Here is a 15,605-nt window from a genome sequence, read left to right as displayed (position 1 = left end):
CATTTATTTTACTCTGCCATCAAGTTAGTCATTTGATAGAATAAGATGTTCTATGCTGGAAATAATATTCCTTTCAAATGTTTAAGACATTTTGATGTTGTTCTGCACTTCTGGTGTCATTTTGATTTCTGTTTCATTGCTTATCTCTGGTATTCTGAACTTTTATGACAATATCCTGGCAACTCCTTTGGCCCTTTTGAAAGTCAACTTGTATCCTTTCCAGCTAGGAAATTATGTTATTTTGTTAAAAATATTCCTCTTCTTTCTTCTCCCTTTATCAGAGGTATTCTTTGAATGTTAGATTTTCAAGACCAATACTACAATTTTCTTATCATTTCTATCCTATAATCTTTTTTTCTGACTTAACTTTGGAGAGAATGCCTTAACATTGTCTTTCACTACTTCTGCCAAATTTCTCATAATTTCATTTTTTAAGAGATATGCATATGTACCCTTTGGAAACTATCCTGAGAATGTTTCTTTTCTCTATGATATTAGAGATAATTTTTGTATGTGTGTGGTATGTATATGTACATTATTCACAGTTTTCAAATTTTTAAATTTTTATTTTATTTATTTGGGAGAATGTAAGAAAGAAAGAGGGAGAGAGAGGGAGGAAGAGAGAGAGAGAGAGAGAAAGAGAGAGAGAAAGAGAGAGAAAGAGAGAACGGGGGAACCAAGGCCTCTAACACCTGCAAACAAGCTTCAGACACATGTTCCACTATTGGCATCTGGCTTACATGGATCCTGGGGAATCAAACCTGGGTATTTAGGCTTTTAGGACAAAAGTCCTACCACTAAGCAATCCCCCAGCCCCCTACTTTATAGTTTTTGAGACAGATTCTCTCACTGAACATGGAGCTTACCAATTCAACTAGAGTAGCTAGCCAGCAAGCCTTGTTTCCATCTTCCCAGCACTGGGATTTCATGCATACAACAAGATGCCTACCAGGTGCAGTGGTGCACACCTTTAATCCTAGCACTCAAGAGGCAGAGGTAGGACGATTGCTGTGAGTTTGAGGACACCCTGAGACTACCTAGTGAATCCACTAACATTTAAGACTGGGCTGTTGGCAGCTCTGAATTGGCAGGAGAGGCTTGTGGAGTTTATTTCAGAAACAGTAAGCTCTCCCTGTGGAGTGTGGGTCCATTTCTTCAGAGAAAGATCTTATTATTTTTTCCATGGGGAGAACATTCTGGGTCCTGAATTAGGGAAGCTTTCAGCATCTATGGATAAATTCAATGTGATGTTCTTATGCCCAGCTGGGCCTCTGACCTCCAGTATGCACCTCTAAGGTCTCTCATCTATGTTGTGTTGGTGGTGGGGGGCTCACAAATGGATCTCATGATCTAACTTGTAGGTATTTTAGCACCATTTTATTTTGATCACACACACACACACACACACACACACACACACACACACACTTTGGAGAAGTAATCAGCTATTCCTCCCCACACTCCTGGCCCTCTGGGGATTCTCTGGTATAAATTAGATTGATCTCTGGCTTTCTCCAGTAATGGTTTAATATCTACTTTCTTCAGTTCTTCTAAGTAGTTATCACTCTTTTAATACTTTTTCAGTTGTCTGTTTCCTTTTTGCCTCTCCTCATGTTTTCTAAACAATTCTTTCACTTTCATTATTGGTAGAAGCAAAAGAAATTTGCAGGTTCACACTGCCATCTCTATGGGGAAGTCTCCAGTTATCTGTCATTACTTGCACAAGTCCCAGTAGTCTTCCTCTGGCCGTCTGGATTCTTCTCCTCTCTCCTAAGCTGCTCTACATCTCACACTTCCAGACAATTCCTATATATTGCACAACATTGCTGAATACTCGATAGCTCCTTAATGTGTCTAATTTAGTAAACACTTATTGGGTACAGTGTTAGGCTTTAAAAAAATTATTTTTTGTTTGTTTTTGAGGTAGGGTCTCACTCCAGCCCAGGCTGTCCTGGAATTCACTATGTAGTCTCAGGGTGGCTTGAACTCACAGAAATCCTCCTACCTCTGCCTCCTGAGTGCTGGGATTAAAGGTATGCACCACCATACTAGGCTTCTAAAAAGTTTTTGTCATTTTTTTTTGTTGCTGTGAGACAAATATTAATGAAAATTAGCTTAAAGGAGGAAAAAATTATTTTGGCTCACAGTTTAAGAGGCTTCAGCTGGCTCCATTGCTGAGCCCAAGGTGAGGCTAAAGCATCATGGGGAAGGATGTGGCAGTGAAAAGCTGCTAAGTACATGGGGCTGAGAAGCAGAGAGAGGGAAGGAAAAGACCACCTTTCGTGAACACCATCACTTCTTTTTTTTTTGAGGTAGGGTCTCACTCTAGCCCAGGCTGACCTGGAATTCACTATGAAGTCCCAGGGTGGCCTTGAATTCACGGTGATCCTCCTATTACTGCCTCCAGAGTGCTGGGATTAAAGGCGTGTGCCACCACTCCTGACTTGAACACCATTACTTTATTGACTCCACTAACGGGTTTATTCTACAGCATCTGAACACTTCTTAGTGATTGTATCTATTAATTGGGTACCAAGCCTTTAACATAGGAACTTTGTGGGGGTTCATATCCAAACTGTGACAAGTACCTACCATTGGCTAAACCCTAGGTCACTAGGGCCACAGCAATGAATATGAGGCGTAAGGTCCTAGTTTTCATCACACTTAGACTAGGGTATGAAACAAATATCAAACAAGGAGATGTGTAAGCAAGCAAGAGAACTTCAGTGCTAGGATGGGAATAAAACAGAGTGACAGGCACGTCTAGTGCCAGAAGGTGCTACATGAGTGACTGGGGAAAATGACCAATATCTGTCCAAGCAACTCAGGGTCTAACCTACTTAGCAGAAAATAATCTGTTGTGATGCTCACACAAGTGCAATAGTGGCACACAGCCATGGTGGGAAACCAACTGCTCTCAATTCAGCTAACTGATCCCCTCAGTGGTACGGGACCCATAGCTGGAGCTAGGAAACAAGTCAGAACCTATCCAAATATGAGCCCACTCTCCATTATCAAGCCACCACCAATCGTGGGCTACAAGAGGGCCTATATCTATTAAATTCTCTATAAAAAAAATAAGGGTTATCCCATTTGTCTGGTGCTAACTTTACTCTCTGTCAGAGAATCTGCTTCTCTTTTTCAGATAGATGCAGATCCTAAGGATAGAACCACCCCATCATACCTCAAAAGGGCCCTAGCTGAAACTAAGAATAATTGGCAAAACAAGCAAGGGTGCTTTTTTCTTGGTGAACCAGGTACCAGCACAAGGGTGAAGGAGATCAACACAGAGAACAATCAACTCCTACCAAATCAGATATCCAGAGACCCAGAAGTCCCAAACACCTCATCACTAAAGCAGACCAAAAATGAACCCAACACGGCTCAGGGAAATTTTGTGGGAGAGGGGGTAGAAAGAATGTCAGAGCCACACGTTGGGTCATGATACGTAGAGACACTTCTCCTACCCATAACTGTGGGCTAACTCCACAATGCATGACCCATATACCTCAACAAGGAGGGGCCAAGGGAGGGAGGTAGGACATGGATGAGCCTAACAATGGTACCAACTTGACTGTATTCACTGAGTACAAAACTAATTAATAATAAATAAATAAATAATAAAATAAAAAAAAACACAGAGTGACAGAGTGTCACATAGTGAGTAGGAATGACAAAACCTTTCTATAGTGTGGTTTTGGTGATCCTTTTTGAGATGGCCTTATCCTCCATCAGTGTCCACTTGAGAGGGTGCAGAATAGCCAGGATTCCTAGTAAGAATGAAGAGGCAAGGGGGAAACTCAGTGTAGCTGAAGAGTTAGAGGAATTTTCTGACAACATGCTGCAATTTACAGAGGCCCCATGGGGTGGGGTGTGGGTCAGGAGGAGTTGGGGAGCAGCTTGCAGTAGGAAGATATGAACTAATGTGGTAGTAGGAGATGCTGGGTAGAAGGTTTGATCTTCATGTGTGAGGGCAATACACATGATGGCATACGTCCAGATGTCCAGATGATGTTTTTTTAGTGGGATTTGATTCAATCATCCAGGCTTAGAGCCAGGGTGTTCAGGCATTATGGAGTCTCTGGGGTATTGTTTTCTGCTGTAAAAGAAACAAACTCACAAAAGCAGACATACAAGTACCCTTGGGACATTGGTTTCTCTTGGGAATTCAGCTAGCAGGGTTGGTGTGGGAGTGGAAATGCTGTTACAACAAACACAAGGCAGACATAGGTGCTTATATGTATGTGTTTAGAGTCAGTATTTGGGTCACCCAATATACCTTGGCTCTGCATACAGTCCATGTGCTCACTCTTAAGCATTTTCTTCACATCTAGACCTCACCTACATTAGTTAGGGTTATAACTGGTGTGAACAAAATATTTGAGAAAAACCTTAAAGATTTATGTGGATTCATGGTTATAGAGATTGGTTCATGGTTCTTTGGTTACACAGAGTTAGACAGAACATCATGGTGGCAGGAGAATATGACTGGAAAAGTTCTTTGCTTTTTGGTGGACAGGAAGTGGAGGAAATGCTGGTACTCACCTTTCTCATGATGGCTTTAGGGCCAGTCATTGCAGCTGGATGACTGCCACCCAACACTTCCTTGAATGGAATTCAGATGCCGTCATAAGCAGACATCACCTCTCGCAGGGATGGTCAGCTGCTCCATGTCTTCTCTCACCCCCACGTGCTGACAGCACTGTGCTCACAAGCTCTGACATGGCCAACAAGGAGAGACCAGATTCTTGTCACACTGAAAGTGACAAGCACCTATTCAGGGTGGCCTTATGTTTCCTTCCTTGGCTGTTGGCCTTTTACCTATCAGTGTTCTTGTTTACCCCATGAGCCAAGGGTGACTGATATTCCAAGTCACACCATGACTGCGCATGTGGAGAGGAGTAGATGGGGCTGGTGTTCTGGGCTTTCTCTAACACTGGGCTTGATCTTTCAATGCCTTCATTTTTGGAGGCAAAAAAAAAAAAAATAGTTTTCCCCAAAGTCACAGCTCTGTAAAGGGGAAGAAAACACAACCAGCTATAAAAGCCTAATAGAGCATATCCTTTCCTATAGCCAATTGTGTGTGTGTGTGTGTGTGTGTGTGTGTGTGTGTGTGTGTACTCACTTTACATGCCATGTGCATGGAGTGTGGAACTCAGAGGATAACCTTGGGCATTGGTCCTTTTCTTTCACTGTGTGAAGCAGGGTCTCTCATTATCCATCTCTCTGTTCATTAGGCTAGCTAGCCTGTGAGCTTCCCTTCTGGCGGTTGTTATGCTGTGATAAAAGATCCTGTTAGTGTCTGGCTGAAGGTGAGTTTGGGGATCTGAACTCATCCTCATGCTTAGATGGCAAGAGCTGTATCCACTGAGTTATTTCCCTAGCCTCCTTCCTCCTCATAGCCAGGTTTTAAAGAAAGAGTTTCAGTGCTAAGTCAGGCAACTTAATGTCATAGTCAGAAAATTAAGGTAGCCAGAGGACCTGTGCTGTTATTACCTCATTAAACCAGACAAGTACCATATGGACCTGCTGTCTTGATGCTTGGGGCCTGCTAACTCAGCACAGGCCATGGCAGATTATCTTCTGGGGGGTGAGACACAACTCAGGACCCTTGTTATGGTTTATTTGGGCTATCAGAATGCATAGAAGTCACCAGATTGCCTAGAGGTCAGGGCAAGGTCAAGGCCTTGGGGGAGTTTAGGTCTGTCCCTCTCTCCATTCCTACCTGGAGGTTAGTTTCTTGGAACAGAGAGTTAATATTTCTCTGTAACTTGAAACTCTTGATCATGTGAGGCTTCATGATTCTGATTTACATACACAAAGTCATCTGAGAGAGGCAGATGTGACCGAAGACCCTTCCATCCACTTATGTTTCATTGGGTACATCTTTAAATTTGTGTGATTCTGGGGTGGGGGGGACTTTGGAATCTTCTAGTTCTGGATATTTGGCAGTTCTGCTTTCCAGGAACCCCCAGACAGGCCAGGCACAATTAGGACTTGCCCTTTATTGGCAAGAGCTGAGAACTGTATTGATTTGGTTTGGTTCAAGAACAAAGGAGGGTCAGGTGCGCATGTTTTCTTGGTTAATTTTTCATATTTTATAACCACTACTCCTCTGACAGATAAGAGAGGCCAGGTAGTGGTTTCTCCAATGTTTCCTGGATGTCTGTTAACTACCCCTTCCCTTCTGGTTCTCCAGCCCAGTGGGTGCTCGTGGAAGGATGGCCCATGGAAGGACCATATTTATCCTGTCTTCTAAGGGACAAAGTAGCTGAGAGGAATTGGGGCAAAGGAAAGAGGCAGAAAGACACATAGAGAGAGGCTTGACTAATTGAATCAAAAGTGTCTTTTCTGAATGGTGACCAGGGACACACTGGAGTCCACAGTGGCCCAAAGGTTTCCTCTCAGTAAAAAGGGCTGCCTTTATCCACGAGGTTAGATTTTGATCTTCTCAAATAATCATGAAGATAGTGAGTGATGTGTGTCATCATTTGATTTCAGAGGACTGTTTCTCTCTTGTCAGGGAAGTCCACAGGGATCTGGAGTAGTTGTCATTAAAGTCCATAGTGTGCTGTTGTGCAATTGCTGGTGTCTGTTTCTGTACCAGTTGTCAATACTCTGAAGAGAGGAAATCTGTTGTCTGGGTATTGTTCACAGGGTTATTTCCAGAGGAGGCCAAAACCATTTGCCTAGTGGATTGAAAATAAAGAAAACTAAATATGATGCTGACTTTTATTTTTCTTGAGGAGTCTTAGGCCCTGGCATTCTTAATTTCTAAAGCTGATTCTATCTTTATGTAGAACTACATCATGCAAGTGTGGAGAAAGGGTATGCTATGGTTTGAATCTGAACTATCCCCTGTAGTCTCATGTTTTCATTATTTCTTCCTTAGCTGGTGGTACTGTTTTTATTGGAGATGGGTTGTGGGATCTTTAGGAGGTAGGGTATAGCTTGTGCAAGTAGATCATTAGGAGCAGGCCTTAGAAAGTGATATCTAGCCCCAAGTTCTGGCCTTGCTTCGTGCTTCCTGTTCTGTCACCATATGAACAGTCACCACACATTTCCACTGCCATAGAATGAGTCACTCTACCCCCCAGACAGAAACTTCTGAAACTATAAGCCAAATTACATCTTTCTTCTTTTTTGTTTCTGTCAGGCATTTTGGGCACAGTGATGAAAAGTAACTAATACAAGGCTTTGGCCAATGATGTGTCTTGAAATGTTCCTCAGAAATATACTGGTAAAGTTCCCTTGCTTTCTCTAACAGAGGTTCCACAGATTGGCATGTGCACAATGCAAATGGTGTCTCTTTGCTATTGGGGAAAGTAAAGATATGTATGCTACCCAGAAAGTAAAGTGAAGATGAGCAGGTGAGGGTGTGTGCTATCCCCTTCTTTTAAAATTTTATTTATTTATTTGAGAGAAAGGATGTGTGTGTGTGTGTGTGTGTGTGTGTGTGTGTGTGTGTGTGTGTGTTGGCATGCCAGGGTCTCCTGCCACTGCAAATGAACTCCAAATACATGCACTGCTTTGTGCATCTGGCTTTATGTGGATACTGGGGAATTTAGCCTAAGCCATCAGGCTTTGCAAGAAAGTGCCTTTAACCTCTAAGCCACCTTTCCAGTCCTGAAATCCTCTTCTTGCTCCTAGAAAAAAGCTGAGTTCTCTTGAGAAGCCTCTAACTCCAGGCTCATTAGAACAGCAAAGAGGGTTCTGCCCAGTGAACCCCCTACCTACTGAGAGCCAGTGGCAGATCTTAGCGTCAGCTTTTTAATTTCTTGGTAATTTATAAATGTTTCTTTTTCATTTTGCAGCTTTGAACTGTATATAATTCCTTTTTTTTTTTTTTTTTTTTTTTTTTTTTTGGCTTTTTGAGGTAGGGTCTCACTCTAGCTCAGGCTGACCTGGAATTAACTATTAGTCTCAGGGTGGCCTTGATTTCATGGCTATCCTCCTACCTTTGCCTACAGAGTGCTGGGATTAAAGGCATGAGCCACCATACCTGGCCTTATCATCACTTTTTTTTTTGTTTTTTTGGTTTTTCAAGGTAGGTTCTCACTCTGGTGCAGGCTGACCTGCAATTCACTACGTAGTCTCAGGGTGGCCTCAAACTCATGGCGATCCTCCTACCTCTGCTTTTCGAGTGCTGGAATTAAAGGCATGCACCACCACACCTGGCTTATCATTCCTTTTAAAAAATATTTATTTATTTGTGTGTGAGAGAAAGAGGCAGATAGAGAGAATGGGCACCCCAGGGTCTCTAACCATTGCAAATGAACTCCAGACACCTGTGCCACCTTGTACATCTGGCTAATGTGGGTACAGGGGAGTTGAACCTAGGTCTGTAGGCTTTGCAGGCATGAAAAGCATGAAAGAGGTGCTAAATATACACATTTAGAATATTATGAATTTATCAGGCTGTGGAAATTCTTACTTGTTGCTTTCAATGGCAGCATAACTGAGAACATGTCTGAAATTATACATGAATGCCTCAATAAACCATCTCTCCAGCCCTATAATTTTTCATGACGTGTGTATAGCATATATTTATATGCACATATATATGCATATATATGTGGTCGCTAGAAGTCAATGTTGTGTGTCTTACTCAATCCCTCTCCACTTTATTTTATTTTATATATATATATATATATATATATATATATATATATATATATATATATATATATATATATTTGGTTTTGTTTTTTGAGGTAGGGTCTCACTGTAGCCCAAGCTGACCTGGAATTCATTATGGAGTCTCAGGGTGGCCTCGAACTCACAATCCTCCCACCTCTGCCTCCCGAGTGCTGGGATTAAAGGTGTGCGCCACCACGCCCGGCTCCACTTTATTTTATTTTTTAAAATATATATTTTTATTTGAAAGGAGAGAAGTAGAGAGAGAGAGAGAAGGAGAGAGAGGGAAAGAATGTGTGCACCAGGGCCTCCAGCTGCTGCAAAGACTCCAGATGCATGTGCCACCTTGTACATCTGGCTTTATATGGGTACTACTGAATCAAATTCATGTAATTAGGCTTTGCAGGCCACGCCTTAACCACAAAACAATATCTCCAGCTCTCCATTTTACTTTTTAAAGTTTTACTTATTATTTTTCCATTTTCATACATATATAATGCATTTTGATCTTATCCCTTCATCCCTCTCCCCCTCTCACTAACACCTCTTTTCCCCATTAATCCCTCTTTTTCTCTGTTATTTTTTGAGACTGGGTCACTTATGGAACTTTGGGTTCACCAATTTGGCTGACCAAGAAGCCCCAGGGGCCCACTTTCTCCCCTTGCTAGCGTTGGGATTACAGGTACATGCCACCATGCCCAGTACATGGCTTCTGGGAATCCAAATTCAGGTCCTCATGCTTGTGCGACATGGACTTTATTGACCAAACCATTTCCCAGCCCATACATATCATTCTTTAAGAAAATCAGATTGACCTTGTTACTCATCACTTCAACATGAGTTCTCTTGGAATTTTGTGGCTTTGCTTAATAACTAGATATTAATGATATGCTGAATGAAAAGCATGAAAGAGGTGCTAAATATACACATTTAGAATATTATGAATTTATCAGGCTGTGGAAATTCTTACTTGTTGCTTTCAATGGCAGCATAACTGAGAACATGTCTGAAATTATACATGAATGCCTCAAGCAGAGCTCTGGGTCTATTTTATCTTGGTTTCTGAGGGAAAGTCTCCTTTAGTAGGACTTACAGAGATTCTCATTGATCTTGTAATTGAGTTTCCAGGAACTGAACACATTATTTAGTCTTCTTTTTTAAGTATACTTTTAAACTTATATTTTATTTTTATTTATTTATTTGAAAGAGAAAGACATACAGAGAACAAGAGGGAGAGAGAGAGAGAGAATGGGTATGCCAGGGCCTCCAGCCAGTGCTATCAAACTCTAGATGCATGTGCTACCTTGTGCATCTGGCTTCTGTGTGTCCTGGAGAATCAAATCTGGATCCTTTGGCTTTGCAGACAAAAACTTAACTACTAAGCCATCCCTCCAGTCCCTATTTAGTTTTCTTTAGGTTAAGCTTTATTTCATATCTTCTTCACTACAAATATTGGTGCTAGAAAATAAAATATGCACACAATAATCTGTGCACAAAATCCTGGTGAGCTTAGCTCTAAGGAGTTGTTCTATGCATAGCTCTGTTCCCGGGTCTGCTTATGATAGGTGTGTATGTAACACTGTCCTTTGAGCATAGCAGTCATTACCATCTCAATTAGAGAAGCTGTGATGACTTACACGCGATCAGGCCTGTTGGCATTCCATCATAGAAGAAAAGGGTGGGAGGGTCATTAGAGCCTAACCTGAGAGTCAGGCACTCTGACCTGCTCCTTCCTGCCAATTGTGTATAATTCTGCCCCACCTGCATGCAGTCTTGGGAGCCACTACAGGATTTAGAAGGTGGAAAGTTAATTGGATGGGAGACTCCATCTATATAGTGATGGGGGAACCATCATCCATACTGGGGGAGACTTTTTAGTGATATGGCTAATTTGGAGTCACCCATGCTCCTCTAAGTAACCCCTCATCCATGATCTATAAGAAAGCCCAATAAATTCATTGGCTCATCAAGCTAGATGTGGGCAGAATAGTTTCTTTAGTCTGTTGTTGAGTTCCTATCAGGGATGAATAAATATATGTTCACAACTCCTCAAGAAAAGTCACAAACAAGGTTTGCAATATAGTTTTTCTGTGATATCTATAGCACAACTAAACACAAGGGTGGAGATACACAATATTCCATAACTCACTTATTAGTGTATCTACTTCTTACTAACTGTATATCATCCTTAGGATGAAGACCTCATGGGGCAGAAGTGTTGTTTGATTTGTACATAGATGTATGGTACAATATCTGGCATATAGAAGATATTCAGTAAATATTTGTTGAACCATTATTGAGTCTGAGACTATAACCACAAATTTTACTCCCTCATTCCAGGCAGGCTTGAGACAGTCTTGCTATGTAGCCCAAGTTGACCTTGAACTCACATTCCTACTGCCTTCAACTTATAAGTGTTGGGATTACAGTGATGCACCATCAAACTTGGATAGATGGTTCTTTTTTTGTGTTTTGATGTGTGTGCATGCGCATGTGTGTGTGTGTGAGTGTCTGTGTTTCTGTGTGTTTGTGTGTGTACATATGCAGGGCACACATGTAGAGGTCAGAGGTCTGTGCTTTTCCTAGGGAGAAATAGTATGTTGGTTCTTTGATACAAATCCTCCAAACTATTCTTTGTTTGATCAGAATAGCATATCTGTGTATGTTTCAAGATAAATTAAATAGTGCATCTACCACAAAAATATTCCCATTACCTCTGGAGTCCTACCACTCAGGGGCAGTCTTCTTTACTATTTCTTGTTGAGTTCTGCAACTTTAATTTAATTAATTTATTTTCAAGGAGAGAAAGAAAGAAAGAGGGAAAGAATGGGCACTCGAGGGCCTTTTGCCACTGCAAGTGAATTCCAGATGCATGTGCCACCTTGTGCATCTGGCCCTATGTGGGTATTGGGAAATTGAACCCAGGCTATCAAGCTTTGCAAACAAGTGCTTTTAGCCACTGAGCAATCTCTCCAGCCCTCTATCCACAACTTTAAATAATATGTTCTTCTTGGGTTGCAGGTCACTGAGAAATCAAGCTGGAGCTGAGTTGGAAGCCTCCTCCCTGTTGACTCTGTCATAATGCTGGAAAGAGATACATAGCCTGTTGGGGAAGAGAAGTCCTTAAAGGTCCTGGCCAGCAATGGACCCTGTTAGTTCTATGGATGGACAACTAGGCCAAATGCGCCAATTGGTGCAGTGGTGGCATGTCTGTTACAGGGGAAACTAACTGCTCTCTGATTAGATTTGAGGCTCATTCCATGGGAAGGAAATTAATGCCTGGTATTGAAAATCTAATCAAAAGCCTATGGATGTAGAGATCATAAACTCTAGGCATATATGTGGGGGGGGGAGGGGAACCTAATACTATTGTTTAGCTAAGTGCATAAATTCTGTTCTAATGTTTATGCCCATATATTAATGCTATTTCCACTTTTAGTTAGAGAAGCTTCTCTTTTCAGATGGTAGTGAACACTGTGGAGATTTGAAACTCATCAAAGTGCTGAGAAGGTATGATTGTAGAGTTTTCAGCACTAAATAAGATATCCCTATCGCACCCTCCAAGGCTCAGGGACAATTGGGAAAGAGGTGGCAGAAAGACTGTAAGAGTCAAAGGAAAGAGAGGAGTGCTTTTCAATTCTGGCCCTCAGACACAAAGCAATTGTGGCCCTCATGACCACATAGTGGCTGACATTACCTACATAAGACTTTATAAGAGAAGGGGAAAATTATATAAAAATAGAAGAGAAACTAGTTAGAAAGAAAGGATTCAGGTAGGGAGGGATAAAAGAGGTGGTGAGAGAGAATTATGATTATGGTATATTTTCTACATGTATGAGGATTGTTAATAAAAAGTTAAAATACTAAAAATAATATTCTCATACTTATTTTTCTGTGGTTGTTGGTCTTTGACAGTATGAAGTTTACACTTAGCTCTTAAAGTAGGGAATTTTTTCCATGAGACTCATTTCTTACTTTCTTGTGTTCCCTCTTTTTTGTATATGTATATATTTGTGATATGTGTAGTTTTATGTATACTTATTTGTATATATCTCTGTGGGCACTTGCATGTGTATGTGTGTATGTGTGCATGCACATGTGGAGGCCAGAGGTTGATATTAGGTGTCTTCTTTAATTGCTCTCCACCTTAGGTTTTTTTTTTTTATTTTTTATTTTTTATTTTTATTTATTTGAGAGTGACACAGAGAGAAAGAGGCAGATAGGTAAAGAGAGAGAGAGAGAATGGGCATGCCAGGGCCTCCAGCCACTGCAAACGAACTCCAGACCCGTGCGCCCCCTTGTGCATCTGGCTAACGTGGGTCCTGGAGAATTGAGCCTCGAACCGGGATCCTTCGGCTTCACAGGCAATCGCTTAACCGCTAAGCCATCTCTCCAGCCCCACCTTAGGTTTTTGAGACAAGGTCTCTCACTGAATGTAGAGTTCATGGATTTGGCTAGACTAGCTAGCTAGCAAGTCCTGGGAATTCTCTTGCCTCTGTTTCCCCACTGCTTGGATTATAGGCACACACTACCACACCTGGCTTTTATGTAGGTTCTGAGGATCTGTACTTAGCTCCTCTTGCTTGCACATCAAAGCACTTTGCTGACTGAGGAGTCTCCCCAGGCTCCTGTTTCTTACTTTCTTTTCTTGAGTCTAGTGACCAAAGTTGTTATTTCTTTGATTTTTTTCAATGATTGACCTTTATTTCCATTTGACTTAGACAACATTTATTTTTTAGCACTCCAATGTAAATGCACTTAATATGCATATAATATCTGTGTATTCCATAAGAGAAGTTTTTTTTATCAGTTTAACACAGAATTGATAGCAATATCACATTCAAATATCCCTCTAGTATGTATGAAAGTGCCTAGAGTCATGAAGAATGTATGTAAAATAAGATTGTGCTATACAAAAGGGTAATACTTTGAAGTATACAGTTACATACTGAGTGAATGAATAAGTTATCAGGAGCTATCATATTCATATTTTATTACATAATCCGCAATTAAAATGCAACCTTTTGTGCGTTTTAATAGTTGATTCCAAAAGAAACAAACATTTATAATATGATTTTGTAAATGTAATTAGTTGCAGAAACACTTTAATCATACTTATAAACAGAATGAGTTTTAAATTACTAATCCTGTGTAGAATGTTTTGAATCTCAAGGTCAAATGGATTTTGCATTATAACATTGTGATTTACTAAGTCAAATAGAATCTTGCTGCTATAACAAACAGCTCCCAAATCCCAATGGCTGAAAATAAGCTATCTGTGGTGGTTTGAATGAAAATGTCCCCCATAGCCTTCGTTATTTTTCTTAAAAATATTTAGAGAGACTTTATTAGATTAAGAGAAGAAAAAAAGAGGGAATATGAAGAGCTGCTTCCCATGAGAAGGCAGGAGGGAGCAAAGTCCACCTAGAGACCTAAATTGGGATCATTTATAGGTTCTGAATGGGGACTGAGCTAACCAGTCAGGCCAAATTTTGGGTCTGAGCAAACCTAACCAGCCATAATGCTAGGTTTAGGCTAGGAATCTTAATTCTAGGAAAGGGGAATTCCTTCCCAGGGAGGGACTCAGGTTGCTTATGGAAAAACAGATCTAGGAAACTCCTTTAGCCACATCCTTCTATGATCTCTAGCAAAGTGAAGACTGCAAGGACAGGCTCAAGGACATTCTCTGCTTTTACTTTTACCCACTCTCTTTTAACTGCCTCCATTCCTGCTCTAAAGTAGTAACCCAAACAAACTGCCATTGGGGCACTGGGGCAATGGGGTTGTTGGGTATGATAGTTGGGAAACTTCTCCAGTGGATCTATCCAAGGGACTCCAAAAGTGCACTGATAGAGTGCAGGAAGATAGTTCTGAAAGAAAATATTGGTAAGAAAGAATAAATGCATGGCATTAGGTGTAAGTGGACACTGAATAAATTGGGGCTCTTCATGGTTGCAAATCTTATAGACTTTCAGGTCTTTGAAGACAACCAAGGGGACTTAGGTAGATGGAGTGAGATTGCTGCAGGACCACTGTCTCAGGTATTTTTGATGTAACTTCCTGTTCACTGTCTACCAGGTGGAGCCATGCTGGAGGAGGTATGTCACTGGGGGTGGATCTTGAGTGCAGCCCTGTGTGTACAGAGCCAGCTGTGGATGTTGGATGAAGTGAGACAGCTGTCTCCACCATGGTGAAGCTTCTTCTAGAAATTGTAAGTCTGAAATAGGCCATTTCCTCCCATAAGCTGCTTCTATTCAGACGCTTTGTCCCAGCAATGAGAAAATAACAGTAACACTATCTTTCTTACAAGAACGTAATGCAGTTCTTAGCTGGACAGTTCTCTAGGAATGATTTTTCTTCATGGGGAAATATTGAGTTGTTGGCTTCTTCCATATTGTTTTGCTGCACAGAAGGAAGAGAGTTCAAGAATAGGAACTCACAAAGGATGCTGACTGGGCAAGCCTGCAGATGGTACAATCAATTCCACCTACATTCCACTGGCCAGAACTCAGCCATATGGTTTTGAAATGCAATGGGGTAGGATACTTTTGTGGTTAGAAAATATTGTTTAGCTGAACACTTCAGAGAAGGAAACCTGGCTTTGGTGAACATTAATAATATCAATTTACACATTCCAGAATATGACAAAATATTCCAAATTTTATTTTCCTTTGTATACACATGTAGCCTATCCTTGAAGTTAGATGTGGGTATATGGCTAGCTTTGTCTAATAAGATGTGAATCAGCAACTTCTACATGGTAGGTCTTTCTTTACTACCTTTCATTTTTGGATTACTTGTCACCTTGAGAGTAGGGTTTCTTGTTTGTTGCTGCAGTGTAAGCTAACTTATCCTGAGAGAATCAGAGCTTCCCCTCATTTCTGTTTCTGTCCTTTTTCTATGGCCTTTTGCATTCAGAACCTGATGGAATTTCCTCACAGCCATACCCTTCACACTTCTTAGTGTAA

Source organism: Jaculus jaculus, chromosome 6 (genome assembly GCF_020740685.1).
Source record: "Jaculus jaculus isolate mJacJac1 chromosome 6, mJacJac1.mat.Y.cur, whole genome shotgun sequence".
Classification (NCBI taxonomy): Eukaryota; Metazoa; Chordata; class Mammalia; order Rodentia; family Dipodidae; genus Jaculus; species Jaculus jaculus.
Note: the sequence above shows the minus strand (reverse complement) of the source record.